The sequence below is a fragment of the Nelumbo nucifera genome, chromosome 1 (assembly GCF_055504915.1).
Source record: "Nelumbo nucifera cultivar China Antique chromosome 1, China Antique-T2T, whole genome shotgun sequence".
Lineage (NCBI taxonomy): Eukaryota > Viridiplantae > Streptophyta > Magnoliopsida > Proteales > Nelumbonaceae > Nelumbo > Nelumbo nucifera.
In genome coordinates, this window is record NC_142649.1 from 168998093 (window position 1) to 169026064 (window position 27972).

General features: G+C 40.3%; 1 long non-coding RNA gene across 1 annotated transcript in view; it reads right to left on the reverse strand.

Moving 5' to 3' along the window:
• Positions 1–20549: 20549 nt before the first annotated feature.
• Positions 20550–27972, reverse strand: part of LOC104596557 (uncharacterized) — a 100142-nt gene continuing 92719 nt past the window's right edge. Inside the window, exon 5 of the long non-coding RNA XR_735070.3 lies at positions 20550–21030. This is a non-coding gene — a long non-coding RNA (uncharacterized LOC104596557). The remainder of the gene's footprint in view (positions 21031–27972) is intronic.

Below are 27972 nucleotides of genomic sequence, written 5' to 3' on the forward strand. Positions count from 1 at the left end.
GCCCTAGTTCTTATTTTAGGTCAAACCAAAGTGGCTCCCACTGACTTTCATAAAGCCAGATTTCGGTGGGCCTAAAACGGCTACGGTTCCGCACGTAACCTCTTGATGAGGTGTGGGGCCCACCACTGAGGGAGGTCATCCAATGACCAAAAGGGACACCATGGAAATGATGTGCATTCAGCCATGGTGTGCGCAAGAGCCACTGTCGATTGAGCATGGGCCAAGTACTTATGGCCCATGTACGTAGCACATCACACATCCATACATCACATGCAGGGATAAATTGATTCCAATCAATTAACCATCTGTAAAGCCCATTTGAAGCCCATTTTAAATCCATAATATTAACCATTAATATTATCTAGGTATATGGGCTGAATGGTTCAATCCATATAGCTTTAAATGTTAAGTGGGCTTTTAGCAGTTTTAACCTTTTAAAACTGGGCCTTTACAGGTTGGGCCGAATTAACCATTTAATTAAACACCAATCCTTAGGCCCATTAGTGGGAAAATTAGGGCTGACTTTCAGCCTTGATTAAACTCTAGATTCGGTTCAAATTATTTGAACCAATCTTGGTTCGAATGGGTCTAGGGTTTGATCTTTAATTAAATCTTTAAATCAAGAAAATAATCTGAAATTAAATACTGATAAAAGAAAAAACAAGAATCAGTCAATCAGGGCTGCTCGCACAATCGATCCTGCAAAACAAAGTTAGATCACAGAATGCAGTTTCACAAACTGCAAATCACAGATAGTGATTCTCCCATCTGCGAAATCTCCTTCTCTGCGAAATCTCCTTTTCTACGCCGCCATCTTCGATCCAAAATAAAATAAATAGAAATCCTATTTCTATTAATTATTACATCAGATCGAATACCTATACATTGAGTCTAGAAAATAAAAAAAAATTATTTACAGACCAAAAATAATTCAAGAACTGCAAAATCGCAGGTTCCCTGCGGAAAACAAGAATTCGATCTCCTCTTGTACGAACAGCCCATAAATCAAGAAAATCATAAAGAACAATTCTAAATAATAATTAGATTTATGTAAAATTAATTTCAGATTCTTCGCCCATTAATTTTGGGAACAAATTTCCCAAAACCCATATCTGCGCAAATCGGGTAGAACACCTTCTGCCCATTTGCGCAGGTTCAGATCTGAAACAAACTGGTTCAAGATTTGAACCATGGCTCTGATACCACTGAAGGGATGAGAGATCCATCCCATGGACGCCCAAAGATTGTGGAATAAGGGGGCGAATTTCAAAATTTTTTCTCTCCCTTCAACTGGGAATCGCATTCCCTATTTAGAAAATCATATTTTCAAGGATCATTCTTAAACCATAAACTGAACCAGATCTGAACCAAAAGGAGTAGGAGAGGATTGTACCTGATACGGAGAAATAGTATCTCCCAACGAAGGTGTTCACACCCAAGGAAGGATCCAAAGACTGCTCCCACTGAAGATGGCGCAGTGTAGGATGGAGCAGAATCAGTAGTGTTCTTCTCCAAGAACTCTGTCCTTCGCAAGATTCAGCAGGATGGTACGTGAGCACAGCTTCCTTTCAATCCTTTCTCAAAGAACTGATGTCAAGATCCAATCTTGACTTCTCCCACAACTGGAGATCGAACTAGCAAACAGGGAGGCAAGAACAGGGAGGCGGCAAGAGAGTATTCGTAGGGTGCAGAATTCTCTCTTCTTGATTTCAGCACTGAAGAAAATCTGATGTGTGTCTCCTAAAGGCTGCCGCCCCCTCCTTCTTTTGTTAACCTAAAAAGATCAGCTCCTAATCTCATTAGGAGCTGCTTATCCAAATCATATTTGGATTAGCCTTCTTTTCAGGTGATAAGGATGAACCCTTATCTTATCTGCAGATTATATTAGCTTTCTCCTAATCTCATTAGGAGGTTTTAGATCTGAATCACATTCAGATCTAGACTCTCTGAGTGGATAGGGTCAAGACCCTATCCTATCTGCTAATCCATCTCAGAATTCGCCCCATTATTAACTAAATAAATAGCCCAGTTCGAAATGGGCTTTAGGCCCATTAAGCTAATGTACTCACTTAACCTTCCTAACTGCTGCCCAGTTGGGCTTCCTTGTATGGCGTGGGACCCAAGCATTGATCTACACATCAGCCACATGGGTTCGGCCCAACCTTTATTACAATGCCTGGCCGAATACACTGTTAAGGATAGTGCACCCCCTGAAAACCCATCAAATGGGCTCTATGGGCCCAACACTTACCTTAAGTGGTCCCTGGGCCAAGCCACCTTGTAACACCCAGGGACTGTGGGCAGATGCAAGATTAGCCCATCAGGTATTATCCTCAATGGTCTTACACTTAACCTTTCAGCCCATAATGATCATACACTGCCCGACAAGAGAGGACCTTTCCCTCGGCTGCAAGGAACAGTGTTGCACTCTCTAATTGTATGGATCCCGGGAATTAAAACCTTTTTGCAAACATTTGAGAAACCATAATATATATACTTTTATATCTTATATAAAATATACTTTGCAAAACAAATCTCAACGGTTGAAATCGGTTGCCGGCAGTCTTGGTTTCCATCAGTGAGAGTGCATCCCCGATCATTACCTTTGTCCGACAAAGGGGCTGATCCTGTCACTATGATCACCCACTCAGATGAATTCTCGGACTGTCCCAACATACCCAGGTTTTGACCCCCACTAAGGATCTCACTGATTGGTACATCAAAGACAGCCCAATCTGACACCTAGTGCAATATCATAATCAAGTCTAGGAGTCGGGTGTAACTTTCCAGTTTTGCCCATCAATCTCCAAGGTCCAGGGCAATACTGGAAATCTGGTCCAGTTCAAAGATTCAATTAATCCTACACTTTATGTGCCTAGGGTCTCACCCTAGCAGCTGAGACAAGCCACCCCAACCGACTTGGTGGCACCACAGTGTCAGCCTTGTCCGGATAGGTCTCCCAGACCGACCCACTGGCTGTGAACATTCTAAACTAACACGAGTCTCATTAAGTGTCCAGTTTAAGGGTATTACATAGAAACATACCAAGGGAACATGAATCAAATATGCACTTTTATTCATTTACAATAAACTCATAAAGTACATCATTCTGATTGAAGCTAAGGGCATACAAAACTGTCTAACACACATCACCTATACTTCGTGCCAAATCCACCTAGGCTTGTCATGAACTCCTCGTGCTGGGTCAAGACCCATGGCATGAGGAGTGGGGGGAAATTGATGAGGGGTAATTTGGCGTGACCTAGTAAGTAAATGTCATGTGGACGCGATCTGCCCATAGAATGACAACTTAGCAAGGGGAGCCTAGTCAACAGTTTATGGAGTTTGGATCTTCCACCACCTCGGAATTATGCCTCTTCGGCATAACACCACCTCGACATAACACCACTTTGGCATAAAGTCAACCTGGCGCCTAATCAAGTTCGGGACCTAAGAACTAAAGTGACACGTAATCGATTCCAGAAGCTTCTCAATAGACTCCAAACATCACGATAGACCTTATCCTCTCCCCGCCCGGATTAGGCGGTGACGATAATCTTCATTCACTGGTATGTTACACCCAGACTAAAGCAGAAATAGATCTTGTCCACTCAGGCTGTAGATCCTAGAACCGTTTCAGGAAATTCATGATTGCTCAACTATATAAGGGCATCGATCCCTCCAGGGTACAAGTACGCGCGATTATTTGTTCACTAGCATTCTAGCACTCAAGTATTCAACTTCGCATCCACAATATAGTACTAACTTAGGCATCAAAGCAGCCTCACTAAGTTTGCCACCCCAGGTTCTCTGATCCTTTATTTTGCAGCTTGGTCCAGCTCGCCACACAACTAGGGTCCAGGTCATCTTCCAGCTAGGAGTATCCAGACCGCGCACTATCAATTGGCGTCGTCTGTGGGTAACGATCGAAAGGTCATCCAAATCCTATTTACAGTACCTCAATGGCCAACACCGTTCTCTAACTACTCAGCCCGATCGCCCACTATTCTCGACTAACTTGAGCGTCAGAGTATCTACCCAAGGATAACTCCTCAGGCCTCTAACCACTTTCTTGGTTTCAAATCTTGGAGCGCAGCTTCGTACTTCCACCTCGGCTCTGCCCAGTTGGTAGGATTATCTGACTACGACCTTGGTTCAAGAACTACCTCTGATCGAGCATCATCAGATTGGTTCCGTCTGTGGAAAATAGACAAAAAGCCTTTCCAGAGTTCTCTTCTTATCGTGCAATCAAGAAAGATGCCAAGAAACACATCTGAACATTCAACAGGCCAATCCCCATCTCAGGGATCCCGCTCTTACCGTTGCCCTTTGCACCACGAGACTCAGGAACCTTAGCAACAAGTCGTGGTCGACCCCACCCAACTCTAGGTGATGATGCAGTCGCTATGGTCTACAGCCCAGCCTCCTCAGACCGTCCCCCTCCTGCCCTGACTCTTACTGTGGTCGATCCTCACCCTGAGGACCCCAAAAAGTGCTAGTCGAACAAGGACAGGGCACGGTCTAACCAAGAAAAACAAACTTCAAGAAGATCGAGCTCCTTAGCCCAGTCACGCGAACGTGGCAACCGTAGTAGAACACATCGATCTGCCCAAGTTCTGACGAAGGAAAGACTTAGCGAATGGACACAATAGCCACTGGTCTCCATCGTTGAGTCTTCAGTCAAAGATTTCCCAACACCAACCAATAAAGAAAGAGTCACGCCTATTGTGGCCCCAAACAATAGGAATGCAGAGATCAGAGAGCTCAGACAACGTCTAACCGAGCTGGAGCACAGCCAAGCTGATAGGAGCGCAGCCCCTCCTGCAATTTGACTTGTTGAACCCAACAACCAGCCCGCCATGGAGCCGATCTTCACCCAGGACATCATTGACGAGCTCCCCCTACCGGCTAGCGAGCACCGCAGTTCAAAAGGTATGATGAAATTGATGACCCTAGTGACCATCTCAAAGCCTTTATAGCCTAGATGATGTTGCACGGTTCCTCTGAAGGCCTGATGTAAAAAGCCTTTGTAGCAACCCTCCTCACAAAGCTGAGCCCCGGAGATGAGCTTTTGTTCTATCTCTCGGCTGGAGATGAGGTGGTCAGCTTGGTATTCATTAAGGAAGAAGACTAGGTACAAACGTCGATCTACTACACCAGCAAGGTACTCAACAGCACGGAAATCCGGTACACTAATCCAGAGAAGGTAGCTTTTGCTCTAGTCACCTTGGTAAGGAAGCTCAGGCCATACTTCTAAGCCCACGTCATCCGAGTGCTTACCATCCAACCCCTCAAGCAAATCCTATAGAGGTCGGAAGCATCTGGCTGCCTAGTCAAGTGGAGTGTGGAGCTGAGTGAATTTGATATCGACTATGCACCTCGGCTCGCCATCAAGACCCAAGCCTTGGTTGATTTTCTCGCGGAGTGCACCTTCTTGACATAGGATCTGGCCCCTTTACCACAGTTATGGACTCTCCATGTGGATGGTTCATCCAAGCAAGGTAGCGAGGCTGGCCTCATCCTCATCGACCCAGATGACACGGTACTAGAGCACACTCTTTGGTTCGAGTTCAAAGCATCCAACAATGAAGCTGAGTATGAAACTCAGATCGCCAGACTTTGGCTCGCCCTAGACGTCGATGCCTGGTGAGTGTGCTCATTGTCAACCAGATCCATGGCCAATTTGAGACATGGACCGCAACCATGGTGAGTTACCGACAAAAGGTGCAAGTGCTTGTCTAACGGCTTGAACACTTCATTATCCAGTAGATCCCTGAGCCGAGAATATATGAGTTGACGCACTCTCAAAGCTTGCTAGCTCGCCGCCAACCAACCTCAACACAATGGTTTGGATCGATACCTTGGCCTAACCTAGCATTGCGCCTATGGCACTTCTCATCCCCCCAGTTCAGCATGGCCCGTCGTGGATGGACCTCATTATAGAGTACTTACAGGATGACACATTACCAGAAGACCGAGCAGAAGCCAAAAGAGTTGCACACAGGGTGACCAAATATTGCCTCATGCAGGGACAACTCTACCGTTGGTCACATACTTTCCCCTACCTGAGGTGCCTCCCCCCTTCTAATTTCGATTATCTCCTCAGGGAGATACACGAAGGTATCGATGGAGATCACCCCGGCGCCTGAACTCTGGCTCACAAGGCACTCTGATAAGGTTACTTCTGGCCAACCATGAAGCAGGATACCGCCCAGCTCGTCAGAAAGTGCGACCATTGTCAAAGGCACTCCAACCTCCATCACCAGTCAGCAGTCCCCTTGAAACTAATCACTAGTTTGTGGCCTTTCGTGCAGTGGGGAATGGATATCCTCGACCCCTTTCCCACCACGGTTGGGTAAAAAAAGTTCCTCTTAGTTGCAGTGGACTACTTTACTAAGTGGGTAGAAGCCAATGCCCTGGCACACATTACCACACAGAATGCCCAAAATTTCTTCTGGCAAGGTATTGTCTGCCGGTTTGACATACCTCGAGTTCTCATCACCGACAATGGCTCCCATTTTATTGAACGTAAGTTTGAAGCCTTTCTGTACTGACCTGAAGATTGACCACCAGACTACAACCGTTTATTGACCTAAGAGTAATGGACAAACTAAAGTTACCAACCAAACCTTACTGCACAACCTGAAAACCAGACTTGACTAGGCCAAGGGAAGGTGGGTCAAGGAGTTGCCTTGCATTCTCTAGGCGTATAGGACCACACTGCAGACAACTACCGGAGAGACGCCCTTCAACCTGGCCTACGGGGCCAAAGCTATGATCCCGTGGAAATAGGCTCGCCAACTCTCTAGACTGAGTTCTATGATGAGGAGTAGAACAACGAAAACCTCCGCGCAAAGCTAGACTTGGTGGAGGAAGCACGGGACCGAGCTTTCATCATGATGACATCACAACAGCATTGAATGGCTAAGTACTATAACTCCAAAGTCCGAAGAAGGGAGTTCAAAACCGACAACCTCGTTCTTCGCAAAGTCATAGTACCCGCACCAAGAGAAGCAAAGCTCGAACCGAACTGGGAAGGACCGTACAGAGTCACCAAAGTCCTCAGACCTTGTACCTATAGACTAGAAGACCTCGACGGAAAGCCCGTATCGAGGAGTTGGAATACCAGGAATCTGAGAATGTACTAACAGTGAATCTACATCAATAAAGAGTTTTTTTTCTACAATCAGATGTTCAGCACACACACTACATGGCACACACTGCACAACACACTGTCCAACACACTTTGTCCAACCATACTCTCAATAGCTGGAACGCTTGCGCATTTACTCAGCTGAACCTTAAACGGCCAGAGCCTACAATGCATAGTCGCATACTAGCTCGGCAATGCATAGCTGACCACGTAAGCTGACTCAGTCGATGACGACCAGAGCCCAAAGTGGGGAAGAATGCCCCCACCTCCTAAGGCTAGAGGGCGGTCGCCGAACTCCACACACCCTACTAACGAATCATCAAAGTAGAGCTGTTGAGGAACGGCTAGCCCATGAAGAGCACAAGCTCCCCAAGACCAAGTGCCACTAAGCATTCCCCAAGTGACGAGAGCTCGGAAGCACTTTGGTTAGCGAAAGCCGACAACTGAAGACTTCGGCTACTTTGGACCTCGGCCAAGATAAGACCGAGGCCTACAATTTGATTCAGAGAGAACAAGGCAAGGCACACAAGCTTGGAATAGAAAATTTCTTTTCATTAATTTCATAAATATTTACAAATGTAAAGCTCGATATACCAAGTTGAATAAATAACAAAAAAAAAGAGGAAAAACATCAACAAAGCAGGACAAGAACAAAACATCAGAAGGGTAGAACAAAATTAGATCAGTAGTAGCAACAGACAACCACCTCAGTCCTCGATAGGGCACTCCTCGGCCTCCTCAAGCACCTCGGGCACATCGACAGTGGCCGTGTTATCCTCGGCAGGGGGGGCTTAGGATCATAAGGGCCCATGCCCTACATGACCTCAGCAGTGTCGGGGAACCGATGAAGAACCCTCTCCTGACAGAGATAGAGCCCTGTCTTTCAGGTGCGTGTAGCGAAGTCATCCATTTCATTCTGGTACTCCACCAAGGCCTTGAACTCGGCAATGGCTTCCTCCCTTGCCCGGGCCTCCCTTTCGTCGACCTCTCTTCGTAGCTTCTCTCGCACTTCCTTCAGCTCGGAGATGCGCCCCTTCAGCTTATGGATGGTTTCAGACCGCTCATCGATGTCGCGCTTCAACTCGGCATTCGTAGACTCCAGTGTGGCCGTCTGTGCACCCGCAACCTCAAGCTTGGCCAACCAATCACTCATGCGTTCATCCTCGTCTTGACTAGACTCATAGAGGCGCTGCACTGACCGAAGATGGTCAATCACCATGATCTCCAAGAAAGCATTATGCAAAAGGAAACTAAGTATCAACACCATAAGATTAACCGACCAAAGCAGAATAACCAACACAAGCAAGGACTTATCGATGCGGCTTGAAGTGCAAGCACGCTCTCCAGGTTGCCGCTCGTAGACTCTGCCACGTCCCACCTCATGGCTGGCATGAAAAAGCTGTGGAGAAGCTACTCGGAAACACCCTCTGTCTCTAGTCCGTCCTCAGTTCGGACGTTCCACTACAGCACATGAATAGTCGGACTATCACCCTTCGGCATGTTGTCTTGCGGGGAAGCGGGGTGGACGGCTTGAGTGCCCTCTTCCGGGTCGACCACCATGACCTCTTCCTCGGCCTGCCTTGCTCTCTTCTTCTACCTGGGAGTCCGCTTGGCAGATCTTGACTGCGCCTCCTTGGATCGGGGCTGGGCCCCCTGTGCACCTTGGCTGCGCCTGTCTTGCCCAACCCTCATCCGACGAATGATCTCTTCACAGCTTGTCATTTCAGTACCTGCACAGGACAAAAAATTGATTAGTACAAGTCAAACAGTCCGGAAAGAAAAGAGATTGGCAGAACCAAAGCGACAGACAGACCGACCTCCTCACGCATCAACCTGGCACAGACCAACATCGAGAAGGACGTGTAACGCATCACATTGACCTCCCCGATCATGCTTATCGCCGCCCTCTCTCCCTTGGTAAGTTGGGCCAGATCGGGTTGCTTCACCCTCGACCTCGGCTTCTGAAGCTTGGCCGGTAGAGGCGAGCCCCCGGGACAATGCACAAAGAAGAATCCCTCCTTCCGGTGCTTTACCGAAGAGAGGACTCCGACCAGCACCTTGATATGCTGCCAGGCCAAGATGTAATAGTATCCCTACTGGTGGTGCTTCAATTGAAGGAAATAAGAGACCATCCTCAGGGTTTTTTCAAGGCCATGGACAAAGCAGTAGGATAGGAGACCAATCAAGAACCTAAAGGAGTTCGGCATCAGTTGAATGGACAATACCCGGTTCCACCTGAACACTTCAACAAGTCCCTCATGTAGAGGGAACCTCAGCCTAGCCATTAGGCTCTTCTCGTACACACAGATGTCGCTCGGCCGAGCATCTGTGGGCCTTTCACCAGCTCTCATACACTTAACTTCGTACCCCTCTGGAATGCAATATAAGGCTCAGATCCGAGCTACATCCCCAAGTGATAGACAACACGGAGTGGTCCCAAATCGGTGACCAGTGCGTAGAGGAAGGTCAACGGCCCCGCATCAGCCTCCTCGGCCTTGGCAACCCTCTCAAGACTGAGTCTCTCAAAGTCCTTGGCCTCGACCCCCTGGCCATCAGCCTCATGAACATTGAGCATGGAAGCCTCGGTGAGAGACCCCGACTCGGACTCAAAATGGGAAGAGGAAGCAGAAGAAAAAGCAGAAGAAGAGGAAGAAGAACGGGAAGACGAGGAAGACATCTTACCAAGTTTCGGAGGTTAAGGCTGCGGAACTGGAGCAAACACCGAGCATCGAAGACTACATTTTGTCGAGCTTCGCAAGCATCTCCTTCACAAATGACAAAGGGGAAATGCTCTTCCCCCCTTTTTATAGGACTCCCAACAATCCAGATCAAAGCAAGATCAATGGCATAGATCAAACACCGTCCTCTGACAGCTCGGGAGACGAATCGACGCCACTGGCCTTTACACGCGTGTAACCTCGGGAAGGTGAAACGTCGCTTCCGTCAGCACGACATGAGCGTCGAACCGGCCGGTTTGCCCAAAAACTAGTTCAATTCCAAGGTCCTCCACTCAGATGGCGTGCTTAACCAACTTCGGACTTGAGCTCCTCAACCGAGAACTGAAGAGCTCTTCCACACCACATCACGACCGAGCACTACACTCCTCAACTTCGGAATTAGGAGAGTAATGTTCGGGTTATGGTTGAGCTGGCCCCGGGTGCCACGTGTCGCCTTCATGGTCATCTTATCTCTTTGGCCATGCCAGCACCATGTCATCTCTACGGCCCATCTTATCTCTTTGGCCACGTCAGCGCAACGTCATATGGATAAGTGCGACAAAGGCAGGAGATCATTGTATGGATGAGGACAACTCCATTGGGGATTAGGACTTATCCTGAAGACCTCGGTGGGTAACCTCATCCCGACAACCCCAGAAACCTCATCCAACCAGGGCATGGATCTTTGGTTATAAAAAGGTACCTTCCGGTAAATGATCCAATTTTTTACTTCCATACTGTCACTCTGCTCGAACCAGCACCGTTCTCTAACTGCTCGGCCCGACTGCCCACTATTCTCGACTGACTTGAGCGTTAAAGTATCTACCCAGGAATAACTCATCGGGCCTCTAACCACTTTCTTAGTTTAAGATCTTGGAGCGCAATTTCATCCTTCCACCTCGGCTCCGCCTAATTGACAGAATTATCTAACTGCGACCTCAATTCAAAAACTACCTTGAATCAAACAACATCAACAACTATAAAATTTCCTAAATTTTCGTTAACTACATGGGACTTGTTGAACTTAGAATCAGTAGAGGCTCTTCTATCAATATTCATGTGTACTCACCTAGTGTGCCTAAAGAGAACCGACCTCTTTCTTTGGTGGAGTTAAAAAGAGGCGATGTTGCAATTCTTTCGAATAGGCTTTTGTAAGATTGGAATACCGAAAATCAGTCTCTCTGTTTGGTAATCAAAGCTATTAAAACGAGAAGACGCATGCATGGAAAGACCCGAAAATTTTGAAAATGTCGAATTTTGAAAAGCTTCAAATAATTGTTTTTATTTATTTTTTTGCATGATAAATAACCTTTAAGTACGTTTTTAAAAGGTGAAGCCCTCCCAAACGGATAACTTTTTCCACTCAGTTCAGTCAATACAGCCCAATCAAAGGTGAAGCCCTCCGAAATGGTTTCAGAATCTCTGACACAATTTCTGTTATCTTTGAATCAGACTCATTCTCTGATTGGGTCTTCATTTGATATTTCTCAATCAATTCCTTGGTACACGTCTTTTGGATGTTTCCTTTACCCTAATTTATTTATAGAAAGGTTTCTGTATCTTCCTCAGGATTCGAATGTATCCTTATAAGCCTGCGACGAGGGCATCTCCAACATGGGATTTGAGGACCACATGCCAGCCCTGAAAGCTTAATTCCATGCTTGTGGGATTTGAAGACCACATGCCAGCCCTGAAAGCTTAATTCCATGCTTGACAAGCATAGAAATTAAAGCATCAACTAATTAAGTTGTCCAGGTCTATCGGCTTATATGCGTAGCATATCTTCACTGTTTCAGGGATTTTCTAGCGGCTCAGATTGATGAGCTTCATCTGCTTTTGTTACCTTAGCTAGACTAGTAATTAGGGTTTACTCAGTGTCTTGCTTCATCTGCAAACTACATTATTTTTATTTATATGCAAATGGCTCTCAACACATTACTCATCTGCAAAATTAATAGCTAGTCTTCTGACTAAAGTGAATGTGCTGTTTCAATTTACATTTCATGGTGAGAAGTGATTTTGTCTCATCCATTAATGGAGGGTTGTGATGGAAAATAAAATGCCCTAATTTAACAAGCTAAGAAAATTAGAAGTCTGTTATGTGTCCACATGAATAGTCCCTGGACCCAGAGGAGGAAAAAGAAACGAAAAGGAGTGGGTGAAATGGCGAATGACAAGCTGGAAACAGAGGAAAAAGAAACGAGAATGCAAGGTTTTTGAACCGCCGTTGATTCCAGATAGTCGGACCGTTTGGCCCGGGAACCGTCCAGGCAACTAGTTTCATTTTATCCCAAATCTGGTCTTTGGTCAAAAACTGTTGAAAAAGTTAACAACCTATTAACCTGGGTAATCGAATCATCAATCCATTCAACGGTTTTTTATTGTTTTTTTTTTATTTTTAATTATTTTTTATTTTTTATTTTTTTTATCAGAACAGACCATTCATTCAAACCAGATGGTTGAACCATCAACCCAGAAACCAGTGGCCAGAATGGTTCCATTTCTGGGTCGTTTTTTAAAATGTTACGAAAAAGAGTGGGTGAGATGGCGAATGACAAGCTGTAGAAATCTAGAATCCAGAGACACTGCGATAAACTATGTAACGACACTCCTCTTTTGTCTATACAGTTAACTTCTTTGAAAATCTAATCACAGAGTGTATTGTCAGCTGTGTAGAGGACCTTGGATTACATGGAAAGCATCAAACACACCAAACATGTGCTTCTGCCCCCTCCTCTCTATGTTGTTAAACACTTGGGCCATGTTTGGGAGTGCTTAAAAATAAGTATTTATTCGAAATAAGTTTTATTTGGATGGGGACCACACCATTAAGCACTTATTGGTATTTGAAAAATAAGCTCGAAATAAGTGCTTATTTTAAATATAAGGGCTTATTTGTTAAGCCCAAATTTCCAGCTTTTTTAAATGCTCGTATAATAAACATTTATCTAATTTTTTTCTCCCAAAATTTCCCTGATAGATTTTTAGAATACTAACCCTTTTACAAAAAACAATTTTACAAAGGCACTTTAATAAAAGTAATTTTATAAAAAGTACTTTTATGAAAGTAAAATATTTTTACGAATGCTTTTATGAAAGTACTTTATGAAAACGCTTTTATGAAAGTACTTTTATGAAAGCACTTTTATAAAAGTAATTTTATATAAGTACTTTTACAAAAACACTTACAAAAGCAGTTTTACGAAAGCACTTTTATGAAAGTACTTTTACGAAAGTACTTGTATAAAAGCACTTTTATGAAAGTACTTGTATAAAAACACTTTTGCGAAAGCACTTTTATAAAAACATTTTATGGAAGTACTTTTATAAAAGTGCTTTCATAAAAAATGCTTTTATACAAGTATTTTTATAAAAGCACATCTATCAAAGTACTTTTATTCATTTACTATGGATTGGAATTTTTGAAAGTTTGAAAGAAAATGAAAGACAAAAGAGTCACAATTGCTTATTGAAGAAAAAGACCACCAAATGTCCAATATGAAATAAGTACTTATTTTTTAAAATAACTACTTGAAAAAATTGGGTGCCAAATGCAAATAAATGCTTCTTCCAATAAGCACTTATTTTTAACATAATCACTCCCTAACATGGCCTTAGTATTCAACCCTAGTCTGACTTTCTCCTTCTAGTGAGGAAACCCGACAAATAATCCCACCAACTCTACAACCTTGTCAATCCTGAGGTATCTATTGTTGAGAAAATGCTAGAGCAAACATCCAAACAATGTGCTACCTATCAACATTGAACAGCTGTATGGATTTGTGGCAATTTGGGTTCAATGCGCATATTTAGGTGATAGCTGTCCAACGGTGACGTTGGTTTAATAGTTGTTAACAAATTTCTAGACAAGTAGGGTTTCCAAATTTGCTCATATCGAGGACTTCTCTATACCACCTCACCTTGATAGAGAGGATTGTTTGGTTAATCCACCATTCTTCAGACAGGACCCGATGGATTGGCATATATTCAAAACCACAATCCAATCTCTAGAGGTGTAAGCCACCCGGTGGATTGGCAAATCTGCTCATGCCACCGTGGCCCGGCATGGCCCCACCTGAATTTGGACTGGTCCGACACGATGGTTCGGGTTGTGCTGGGCTTAGGGTTCTAGGTCCATAGGCTGGCACAGCCCAAGCCACACGACTCATGGGCCAACGTGGCCCGCCGGATGAACTAGTCGTTGAGGGTCCCCAATGGCTAGTTTCAACTTTTTGGGTTTTATTTTATAAAAATACCCCCCAACAACTATAAACACCTATTCAAAAGGGTATTTATGTATTTTGGTTTTGGGAGGGTGGGGGGGGAAGAATGACACAAATGCCCCCAACAGCTTGTTTGGGGGGCATTTTGGGTAAAATGGTAAATAACTTTACAATGACCAAAATATCCCTCCTAACAACTAAAAAGCGACTAGTTTTTAAGGTATTTTGGGTAATTAAATTATTTTCAATTCCTATAAATAGCCCTATCCTCTATTTTCATCACACCAATTCAATAATTCTCTTAATCTCTTCTCTAGTTCTCATACTCTCTCAAATATCAATCTCTCAAACATTCTTTGATTCTCCAATTCTCAACTTAATTCCGAACCGGCAATTTGGGTAAGTACAGTTAAATTAATTTTTATTTTTTTAGAATTTATAAAATGATCGGCTTGTCCCAAAACCAATTCCCCAACATGTTTAATGTCGATGATATTTAGTTGCAGCATGGTAGTGTTAGCACTGATATGGATGCTATTGATATTGACGGAACTTCCACCCCTAATACTGATACTAGGGGAAAGAAGAGAAGGCCACTAAATTGATTAGCCCAATTTGAAAAATATTTAAAGTAGAGGAGGTTCAGGGGAAAGAAAAAAGAGCTATTTGCCAAAAATGTATGTAAGACTTTAACTATTGTAGCAAGGGTAGTACTGGCCATTTGGGCAAACATTTGCTCACCCATGAGAAAGAAGAATAAAAAGGGGGAGAAACAACACAAACACAAATTGGGCAAGGGAGGGTGGTGCTTTTAAATATTCTCAAGAAAAAATGAGGCAAGAATTATTGTACATGTTGAACAACCATTTTTGTTAGTTGAAGATACTAAACTTGAAAAATGATTAAGTAATTTTGTAAATCCACAATTTTAAAAAGTTTCTAGGAATACTATTAGATCAGATGCTTCAAATTTTTTTTATTCATATAAACAAATTTTAATTTATATGTTATCAAATCTTAATTCTAAAATTGCAATTACTTTTGATATTTGGACTTCTAAATTTAACATAAGTTATATTTGTGTTCCTGGCCATTTTATTGATGAAAATTGGCTTTTTAAATAAAAGAACTTTAAGCTTTAATAGGCTTGAATGGCCACATACTGGTCCAGTTATTGCTACAAATATTTTAAATACTTTACATGCTTATGGAAGTGACACTAAATTACTTTCTATTAGTTTTGATAATGCTAGAAATAATTATTAAACCATAAATATTTTAAAAGCTCAATTAAAATCATGTTTTAATGGTAAATTATTTCATATCAGATGTGCATGCCACATTTTAAATTTATGTATTCAGGATGCTTTAAATATCATTTCTACTAATATTTCTAAAATTAAAAATTGTGTTATCTATACTACTAATAAAAGAGCGAATAACCCTATTTTTTGGACTTTTCATTAGACATTTTTACCCCTTACCTAAGCAACATACAACAGGCATAAAAAAAGGCATATATGTCCTTTACTCTCACTCCAAAAATTGCCCACTTTTAAGGAACTACCCACTTATAATTGTTCAAAAACTATTCACTTATAATAGTTAAGAAATTGCCCCCTTATAACTGTTCAAAAATTGCCCATGAATTGTAAATAGTTTTGTCTTAGAGATATTATTACGTGCAAATGCACGTACATGTTTACTTGTATGTATCAAAAGTTCTGGAGCAAGAAACAAAAATTTAAATATTTATGTCAAAATTATGATTTAAAATATAAACATTTTATATTAGATATTAAACATAGATTGAATTTTACCTATGCTATGTTAGAAAGTTGTATTTCTCACAAACAAATTCTTAGTGATTTTTATAATGCAAAAATGCCTACTGATATTATATTTGAGGAAGATTGGATATGATAATTTGTACAAAAGATTTTTTTAAAATTTTTTATGATGCAACTAATGGATTATCAAGTACTTACTACCCAATTAGTTGTAATTTAGCTTATGAATGGTGATTAGTGTTTGTTTTGCAAAACATAAAAAGAATCCACAAATTAAAAATATTGTTGAAATAATGGAAAATAAATTTAAAAAATATTGGAAGAACATTTCTCCACTTTATTGCTTAACTACAAAATTAGATCTTACGATTACGAAAGATGGTTTACATATTTTACTTGAAACATATTGTGAAAATATGAATATTGAAATTGGAAATGAAAAAGAAGAAATTAATAGTTTATTATTTGAAATGTATAGTTTATATGAATTTGAAGTAACAGGGAATAATAAAAAAACCTACAATTTCTATAACTGCATCTTCCACTTCTGAACTTGAATCCAATAGTGGAAGAGAAAAACCTTTTTATTAATAAGTAAGAGGCAGAAATCCACTGCCTCCACAACAAGTTCATTTACTAAACTTAATTTTTATTTACAAGCAATTTTTTCTATTTTAGGTGATTCTTCCTTCACCTCGGAGGGAACAAATAATTTTGATATTTTAGCATGGTAGAGTGAACATGCAGAAAATTATCTAGTTCTCGTCACCATGGCACGTGATCTACTAACCCCTCTGATGTCTACAGTTCCATCGAAATCTTGTTTTAGTGCAGCTATATGAATGATGAAGTCTAGAGATGTGCATCTACTTTAAAGATTGGATGGATGCTAAAGATATATTACAAGACAAAGGAGGGCATGACACTACACCTGATGTTTCACCTGAATCAGATGAGCTAAGTAAAAAACTATAGGAGAAAATGATGAAATTAATATTTTTTGTATACTCAATAGTTGTATAACATCTTTTCAAATTATTGTAAATTTTGCTTTAATTTTATTTAATTTATTTGATATATTTTAATAACCTATTTTTTATTTTCAATTTGTAACTATATTGTATTTTTTATATTTTATTAAGTTATTCCATTTTCCAATTTTCATATTTCATTCATCCAACCATTATATGCTTTGTATCATTCAAATTTAAATGAAATAAAATTCCTATTTTTCTTCTAATTTGTTATTCACTTTGAGCCATTGTCTCTTTGATTTCTTATTTGATTAAGTATTTTTTTTTTGTTAGATTTCTTATTTTTTCAAATAGTTCCCAAAGAAAAGTTAAATATTTTTGTTTTACTTAACAAAGAAATAAAAAAAATAAAAAAAAATCAAAGAAACAAAAAAGAAAACCAGTCTAACCCTATTTGGCCCATGCCTAAGGCCTGACCTATGGCCCAACTTGTCACGGACCAGGCCAACGGCACAGCTTGCAGAAGACCCGGTGCAGGACCATGGGCCACAGGTGGGTCGGTGGCACGGCCCGTTTTACAACTCTACCAATCTCTCGCAAATTGAGATTTGACACATCATAATAGTAGCTTATAACATACACAGATCAAATTTGTTATTATAAAAGGTAGGTGTCCATGGACTCGGGAAGGTCTATTCGCTGCATGGTCGGAATAATCTTTTTGTCAATTAATTATTTTCCATCAATAATAATGTAGGAAAAGGGATAATAATATTTGGTTTTAGTTCTTAACTATGAAGGTATTTGTTGTTAAATAAAAATAAAAAATAAAAGAACGTATTTGATATATATGACTAGGTTTTCTAACCTTTGCAAGAATTTTCTCTTGGGAGGGCCAAGAGATGAGAGAGAATGGAACTATAGTACACCTATGCTAAGTATTGTTCATTTCAAATCAAACACAAAATATTCATTGTGAATAGAGTTAGGATTGAAAAATATGAAGCCCACTAAACTTTGGATTAGGCTATAATGAAATATTGTTCACTCTGACCTTACAAAATAAAGTTTAAAAAATTGTTCCAATTCAAGGCTAACTTGAAAACCCAAACAAACAAATTGGACTGACCTTGAAAAGAAATAATGGGTCGGATTAAAGCTAGAATTAGGGTTTCAACAAATTGAATTGGTTTAAGGTTGTGAGATCAAGGACCCCTGTCTTCTAAGATTCGGATTCAATCCTCACAGAACCATCCTCACACTTTGCTCACAGTTACTTAGCAGTTTTACATTGGGAATATCCCCATATCAATCAAAACATACAAATACCGAGATGTTACTAATGCACTGTTGCAAAAGACTATGAAGGACGGCATCTATACTCGCCTCTTAGTCTTCTCATAGAATTCTTACGTCAAAAAATCAGTTTTGCTCCTCGGACCAATGCCACAAAGCATTGGGAACATATCTCCATGAATGATAAGATAGAGATCTTTTGAATTGACGGCTGAAACTGCTATGAGGTTGATATAAGGAGTGTTATGTGAAAATCAAATCCATATTCCTCTCCCTCCAATGAATTGGGATCTGTGTGAGCGCTTTACGAGGAGCAGATCGACTCAGCTCCAATACGAGGAGCAGATCTGTGTGATCCCAGTTGGCTGCCACCTTAGGTTTTGCCCCAACATCTTCTGGTTCTTTAGGCAGTGGTTTGAACCACCAACTTAAATCTAGATATAATATCCATTTGACATATAAAAAATACAAGGACATTAAACAATTCAATTTCTCTAATACATTTTCCGAAGGCAAATCCATGGTTGAACTTGCAAATCAAAGCATATAAATTGTTAGAGAATGTAAAGTAAATGAGATATCCATAAAAAAAATGTATAAACGCAAGACATTCGAAGAGGCATCATAATTTAGCATTTCCAAATCAATAAATGAATTCTGCAACTAATAAATTAACCAAAGCAAGCATGGATTTAAACCAAAGAAATTAAATCATGCATCATTTCATATCCATCCATGATGATAACATTACAACAATGCTTAGAGAGACAAAATCCAATGAATACTACACATACAAGATAAGGTTGTTAGACAGTTATGCCCTTAGTTGCAATCAGATTGATGTACTTATTGTAAATGAATAAAGTGCATATATGATTCATGTTATTATGGTGTGTTTTTGTTAGTTTAGAATCTTTACAGCCGTAGATTTATCCTGCCAAGGCTGACACTGATGTGCCGCCAAGTGGATTGGGGTAACTTGTTTTAGCTATTAGGGTGAGACCTAAGGTACATGCGGTGTGGATTTTCTTGAAACCCTGAACCGGACCAAATTCCAGTATTGCCCTGGACCTTAGAGATAGATGGGCAAAACTGGAATGTTACACTTGACCCCTAGACTCGATTATGGTACTGCACTAGGTGTCGGATTGGGCTGTCTTTGATATGTCAAACAGTGAGATCCTTAAACGAGTCAAAACCTGGGTGTTGGGGCAATCCAAGAATTCGCCTGAATGGGTGATCATAGTGATAGGACCAGCTCCTTTGTCGAACAAAGTGAATGATTGGGGAATGCACTTTCTCTGATGGAAACCTAAACTGATAGTAGTTGATTTCAAATTGTTGAGATTTGTTTTGCAAAATATATTTATATATATTATGGTTTCAAAAAATATTTGCAAAAGATTTTGATTCCTGGGTTGATCATTACGGGCAATGATCCCCATTGTACCTTGTAGCCGAGGGAGAGGTCATCTCTTGTCGGGCAATGTTTGATCATTAAGGGCTAGGGGTTTGATGGCCCATTACAATATGCAATTTGGCTCACCCTGTAAAACCCAGTTTTATCAAGTTAAAACTGCATCATCTCTAATTTAGCATAAATGCTATATGGGTCGAACTGCTTTTTGCAGTTTAACCCATATACCTAGATAATGTTATAGGCTTTAATAGGCTAATACTGATTTAACCTAATTGTGGCATTACCAACTTGGCCACATTAACATAGATCGTATCACAAAGTTGGTAAATAATGGTCATTTGGATTTTCTAACTAGAGAATATATTCCAACTTGTGAACCTTACCTCCATGGTAAGATGATGAAACAACCATTTACAAGTAAGCCTGAAAGATCTACAAACACGCTTGACCTAATACTTACTAATGTATGTGGTCCCCTGAATGTTAAGACACGTAACCAACACGTTTATTTCATAATTTTTATCGATGATCACTCACGATATAATTACGTGTACCTAATGAGACATAAGTCTATCATTTGAAATGTTTAAAGAATTTAGGCAAGAGGTCAAAAAACAGTTAGGGAAATAGACCAAAGTCATTCAATCAGATCAATGAGGTGAATATCTCTTCGACGAATTCACCAATACCGATTTTTCCTAATCAAGAATTAAGTTTCCTTTTCCCTTAATCCATTTAGAAATTCATTTGCTATATCCCCATTGACATCTTGATGCATCTCTGGGGGCTTCATGGTTCTCATCTTTATATTCTTACAAGAAAGAACTCATATGATTTTTGTCTTTGATCCAACTTCAAAGGAATGCGATTCCAAGCCTATTCATGGAATCCAGAATGCCACCAGCTTTGAGATCCTCACCCGCTGATATGTAAAGATGAAACTACACTCAGAATAAATCTATTTGCTTCCACTGACTTTTTAATCTGCTCAAAGAAAGAAATTCCTTCTACAATATGTCCATGGTCCACATAACCCCTGAGCATGTTTCTATGGCTTGCTAGGTTAAGGCTCAGTTTTGAAAGAGTACAAATACAAAGGTGTAGAATGCAAAACCTTGTATTTTTTATTATTTTGTATGTATTTGCACAATACATATTTGTATTTGTACTCCTTCCAAATTGAGCCTAAACCACATTCAATAATTTTCCCATGAACCCTTTAAGTCTCCAAAATAAATCCTTATTTCACAAAATCAGAGATTAATTATTGGTTATAACAAGAGGATCAATCCCTCCATTCCACATTACATCCCTCCATTCTCTTTATAGGCATGAAGAAGTGCCGGCAGGTTAAGGAATTGGGATGACAGCCATCTCTTTGCATGGCCTGAAAGTCTTTCTACTTCATGATCAAGCCCACCATTGGCACACACATTGACCACAATATTTTAGCTTATCTGCATTTCCAGAAAAAGGAAAAAAGAAACAGAAGGAATGTCAATGGATTCAGTCAGTAAGTAAGTTATTTGGATAGTGAGACACATTTAGTTCAAACCCAACACAAAATATTGCTAATTTCAAACCCAACACAAAATATTCATTTTGAAGTCTCTTAATATTAGGATTGAAAAATATGAACCCTACTAAACTTTGAATTAGGCTACAATGAAGTATTTATTGTTCACTCCGACCTTACAAAATAAAGTAAAAAAAATTTGTTCCAATTCAAGGCTAACTTGAAAATCCAAACCAAACAAATTGGATTGACCTTGAATAGTGAGACACATTCAATTCATAGATGTAAATTTATTTGGATAGCAAGTAAATGATTCAGTCAATAAGTAAAGTCATATTTCATAGATGTCCCATATTAGGCAATATTATTATTAGATAATGCAAAATCCCCTAGAATAAGTAACCATAATGTATCTGGACGTCTTTTAATCTATCATATCTTCTATTCGTAATGCTTCATGTATGCATTAAACGCCCAGACTATGGACCATGGACATGAATACAGGAAACAAAGATTTGACCCTCCATTTCCTAAGATCCAGAACATCGATATGGGTTTGGATATCCTATTTAACATGTTATACCATGTTTCTTTATCTAGTTTTTTAAGACCAATGTTATGGTATGTGGGGGGACATAAGCATAAGAATTTTAAGTGGGAAGGAAAGAATGGGAGTTGATGAAAGGGGAGAATGGAACTCTCCCCTTTACATTTGGTAATAGATACATCTTAACAGATCCACTCAAACTTATAAGGCATATGGAGTTTTCATATATATGATTTGTCAAAATATGCCAGTTTACATACTTTAAACTGAAGATTCTAAAAATTATACTCTAGGAAGTGCCCATGCAGTCTCCAGTGTTTTATCAGGTAAATATTGTGTTTGACACCAGCACACAGGACATGTATAGGTATAAAGTATCCAATGTTGGTCCCAGCTATTTGGGGTCTTGGGAGGAGTGGACTGGATACAGTCCTCTAGTAAAGATGAAGGTCATCATTATTGGCTAAGAACCTGATGGACATCAATGGGGGAAAGCCTTCCAGGCTGTTTTTCATAGTTTTCAGAGTTTCGGTTGCTGGCTAACATTTTGTCCTCCAGTAAAGATGGAATCGATTTGTCATTTATGTTCCCATTTGCAATATCAATCAGGAACTCTGCTGGTTTACATAGCTATGAGAGGAGAGCAACCATTTGAGGAGAAATACTGCATAGCTTAAGATCCTTTTCCAAAGTACAATGTATTGCCTCTACCCAAGAGAATTAACTTATCGAATTTATTGAACAGTCTGCTTGATGGCTGATGAATTTATTGAACAGTCTACTTGATGGCTGATGAATTGTAGTCACTACTGTTTTGCCAGCCTATGACACCACATTATGAGTTTTAGCTATGATGCTTTTCTAAATTACAGAACGTTAAACAATGCCGTTTTCTTACCTTTGCAATGTTTTGTAGCATTTGAACTATTCCGAGTGCTGTTTTTGAGTCCAGACCTAATGTTGGTTCATCTAAGAAAAGAAGTGATGGGTTAAGCAGGATTTCATTGCCAATACTTGACACAGCACACTAACTTTTCAACGTAGGTGGTAATAGCGGGATTTGAATCTGCATCTCTTCTGGGACTATCCAACTAACATGGCAACCGAGCCACCACTCGGTTGGTTCATTGCCAATACAGACCCTTTTTCTTTCACCACCAGAAATCCCCCTAACAAATGCCCCTCCAATTATTGTATTCTGTAACCGGTAACAAAACTGCAATAACTGTTTTGCTTACAATTGATGGTTAAAAAGTGCATTAAACCTACCTATTCCGATTTCTGCATGTATAAATGTTTCCTTCCTCATTCCCCCTCCCCCCCAGAGCTTTTGTTTTCCTTTCCTTACCTTTCATTTAACTGTGTTTCGTTTTGGGTTGGACCCGGTCCAAATCAAAATCAATATGGATGGATTGGATGGACCTAAGACATATTGAATTGGACCAGTCCGGACTTAATGGTCCAAAGTATTAATTGGATTGGATTGGACCTGGTCCATCCATAATGGATTTATATTGCATTGTGTGGAATTGAACCAATATCTGGTCAGTTGATAGAAGATAAGAATATAGGTGTCAATGGACCAGTTTGGGTTGGAAACAATCTAAATTAAAACCAATTTGAACAGAATGAACGGTCAAAAATTGAATTGAATTGCACCAGTCTAAAATGGTCCAAAATATTCATAGGATTGGATAGGACCTAGTCCATCTGTAATGGACTCATAGGACCAAATCAGGTCCAATTGACTCACTCTTCCTTTCCCTACCTTTTCTTTCAAACCAAACACAACCTTATGTTTTATGAAAATGGTATTACATCCTGTCTGCATGCCGTGAGAAACAGGAAAGTTAAGCATTTATGTGGATGTATCATTATGGACATGGCAAAATCCCTGTTTTCACATGGCAAAGAAAAACTACTGACTTTTGGATGGTTTTTGGAACTTCACTGCTAAAAGAACAAATGGGAATAACCAACTTATCAGGGCATCATGTCATATTTTTGTTGCACCTCTGTGTCAACAAACGAGGTAAAAGGATGAAACCTGTAGCCATCTCCATTCAATATTGGAGTTACCATACTAACTTAACTGTCCTGCATAATAGATCCTCCCTTTCATTGACGACTTCTTTTAGCTACAACTTCATTTTTCGACATCAATAATATAAACATTTATTAGCAACACTTGACATCTTTCTCAGTAGTTTGCAGTCTAAACCTACTTACTGTACAACAAAATCATCAGAATGATTTTTTGAGTGAATGATAGGATTATGCCATGAATCAGAAGCCTAAAATTACAATAGTGTGTTATGAAAATTGGTAGTATTAGGACATAGGAGTCAATGAGTCATTGAATCTCTTGAATGTGGTTCCCTAAGTTTCTTTGGATGAAATTAATTTGTGGTCTCCTGATATAATCTGCCATGATTTACCTAATACCACATTAATCTGAAGAGAAAAAAGTTGAGAAGTCACCATTCAAGGTTGAGTTCTCTTAGAACATTCATGCCTCTTTTTTTCTTTCTGTTGTTTGGTAAGTGTTTTGGGAAGACATAGAAGAGCATCATATATTAGAATCTATTTTACTGTGAGGTGAGGAAAAAGAATATCATCTTGCATCACGAAACCAATCCTGTTCATGTATACCATTTGCTAACAAGAGTATAGTTAAAACAGTAGTACTAGCTAGGAAGAGACTTACTGCGTTTTGTGTTGTTCAATCTCCAATACCTGAGATATCATCTGAGAGAATAGTGTCTCACAGTGATTGAAAAGGAGAAGCCCAAGTGGTTTCTAGAAGCACCACTGTGCATGAAACCCACCTTTCTAAAGCTTCCAGTGGCATTACCAACAAGTTAATGAATAAAACTTAATTTAGTAAATTGTGGTTACGGGAGCTTGCTCCAAGTCTGTCCCCTGCAGGTGCAGCATCTTCTTTCTTCTCTTTCTTTCCTTTGTAGGAGATCTACCCTTTCGAAACATATCATATCTAAAATGCAAGTGGAAAGTAAAAATACAAGGAGGCACAGAACAACGATTGTGAGAGATAAAATCTCTTACCTCTCCCCAACTCATCCCAAAAACCTTTACATATGTGCCCAGAACAAAGAATCTCTCCCCATCCCTTGTTTAGCTAATGTATCTAAATTTGCATCTACTTAACCCATCCAATTCTTAGCTCCATGTCTCTGGTTAGCCACTTGATTCTTTTATTTACATTGTTGAAGAGACACATTTTCATCTCCTCTTCTTGTAACCGATGGATTACCAGCTTTGAGTCTCCCTTCACAAAGTAGTTAATGATTAAAAAGGTCTATTGAAGACATTGGATGGAGCAATGGCTTTGAGAAAAACACTTGGAAGCTATTATTGATAAACAAGAAGCTTATTTAGGAGCTCAAAGCACTGTTTTGAGATGGATCCCATGGGGCTGAATGCTATTATGAAACCCAAACCCTTAAATAAGAGAGAATCTCTCCATGTTCTACTAAATTTAGATACATCCCCAAGTGAATTATTTCAAGTGAGAAATGAATCTCCTCGTCTAAAATGAGCCAGTATATTAGAAACAAGAAAGAACCTGAAGCACGATGGCAGCATTTCTCTGAGCAGCTGCATCTCATTCCACTAATCTGTGGGCATCCTCTGTTACCCGTTGCTCTTGCTCCACCAGCATTAGGACCTATAGGAACATTGGAATTGGATAGTTTTTGCAGGCATCTTGGCCAGGGCATCATCACAAATCGGGCAGGGGCTGAGTTAGCATTTAAAATCAGAATTAGATTCCCCAATATATCGTCCCCTTTGGGAACGATCTTTGGTCTTATCACGATGACACATTTTCTACAAACGAATGGGTTGGGATTATTATAGAGCGGGTCAAGGCCAGGTTTATCATTTAAATCAGGATGGGATAACCGAATATACCGACTCCTTTTGAAATGAGTATAAATAAGGCTGGCCCGTGTTTCTACCAACTTGCCTCAGGAATGCCTCGCTTCCAACGGATCTTCTCAAAGAGAAATACGATAGTTTCAAGCATGACCTCGTAATTAAAACCTCCAAGAAAACTTCTTACCAGACCTTAATCCGACCATCCGTGAACAACATAGTCATTTATACTCGGAACAACCTCCCTGCTCATATGTTTTCTAATTGGAATCATGGGATGGGCACCATTAGAGATCAGACAAGACCTCAGTTATCATAAAAATCAGGATGCAATTTGCCCAATATATCGGCTCCCATACGAACTATGTTGGACTTATCAGGCGGAGCCATTTTTCTTCTTACTCTTTGTCAGGCATTATTAGAAATTGGGCCTTGATCCTATACAATCCAAAATAAGGATGGGATTACCCAACATTCTAACTCATTTATGAACCTAACCCTCCCAAATTTCTCGTGGTAATTATCAACAATGTGAAACTTGGGTGGGACTACATGTCCATGGAAATAGTGTTTTTTTTTCGTAGGCATTGTGGCCTATTATGATTTGGCCTGCCCTTGAGTTCTGTTAGTCTGATAACAGCCAAGAAGAGGGAAGAAAGAAGAAAGAAAGAGAGAGAGAAAAGAGGTGAAAAGGAGAGAAGAAAAGTCTGGTTCGAATGAGAGAAAAATTACCTCTCCCATTCGGCCAGACATGTTTTATATTACTAACATAATGGAAAAGACACATGTGCCCTTACTTAAGTGAGGGACACTAGTTCTAATATAATATAACAGATCGGCAACCTCAACATAAGTATAAAGACAGAAATACCCCTACACTAACACTCCCCCTCAAGCTGGTGAGTATATATCATATAATCCCAGCTTGTTACATATGTAGTATATTCTTCCCCGACTCAACCCTTTAGTAAATAAGTCTGCCCACTGGTTGGTTCCCTGTGTTAACATATGCAGTGTCTATCACTCCATTCAGCACCTTCTCTCTCACAAAGTGGCAGTCAACCTCTATGTGCTTGGTTCTTTCATGAAACACCGGATTAGAAGAAATATGAACTGCAGCCTAATTGTCACAATAGAGCTTCATTGGATTGTAACATTGTATCCTATATCCTGTAGAAGGTTCCTTAGCCACACTAATTCACAAGTAGCATCTGCCATAGCTCTATGTTCTGCCTCTACATTGCTTCTCGCCACGAATGTCTGCTTCTTACTTTTCCATGTCACCAAATTACCCCCAAGAAAAGTGCAATAGCCTGTGGTAGACCTCCTATCAGACATAGAACCAGCCCAGTCAACATCAGTATATCCTTCTATTTCAAGTTTTCCACCACTTTTGTATATTGAACCACGACTAGGAGCCCCTTTTAAATACCTCACAATTCTTAGAACCACATCCCAATGAGGAACCAAAGGTTTCTGCATGAACTGACTTACCACACTAACCGCAAATGAAATTTCTGGTCGAGTAACGGTTAGGTAGTTTAGTTTATCTACAAGTTGCCGGTATCTGCCAGGGTCTTCAAACACTTCACCCATATCACTGCTCAGCTTAGTATTTGTTTCCATAGGTGTTTCAGCTGGTTTAGCACCTAATAAACCTATTTCCTCCAGCAAATCAAGCACATATTTCTTCTGACACAAATTAATACCATGCTTAGACCTTGCTACTTCTATCCCCAAGAAATATTTCAATTTACCATGGTCCTTTGTTTGAAAATGTTCCTGTAGAAAAGTCTTCAAACTGTCAATGCCCATTTTATCATTCCCAGTAATAATAATATCATCTACATACACCACCAATAGGATTTTTCCTGCCTGAGAGTCATGACTGAAGACAGAATGATCAACTTGGCACTGTTTCATACCAAACTTCTTTACCACCTCAATGAACCTACCAAACCATGCTCGAGGAGAGTATTTAAGCCCATAAATAGCCTTCTTTAGTCTGCATAGCTTACCATCCTCCCCCTAGGCAACAAACCCTGGTGGTTGCTCCATATGGACCTCCTTGAGCAAATCACCATGCAAGAAAGCATTCTTGATATCAAGCTGATAGAGGGGTCAATCATACATAGCAACAAGAGAGATCAAAACACGAACCGAACCTATCTTAGCAACTGGGGAGAAGGTCTCTGTGTAGTCAATACCATAGGTTTGGGAGTACCCTTTTGCAACCAATCTAGCTTTCAGGCGCTCTACACTACCAATATAGCTCGGTATTCTGCTTCTGCACTTGATCTAGCCACTACATTCTGCTTCTTACTACGCCATGTGACCAGGTTTCCTCCCAAGAATGTACAGTAACCTGAGGTTGATTTTCTGTCTCCAACAGACCCAGCCCAATCTGCATTAGTGTAGGCTTCAATTTCAAGTCTTCTG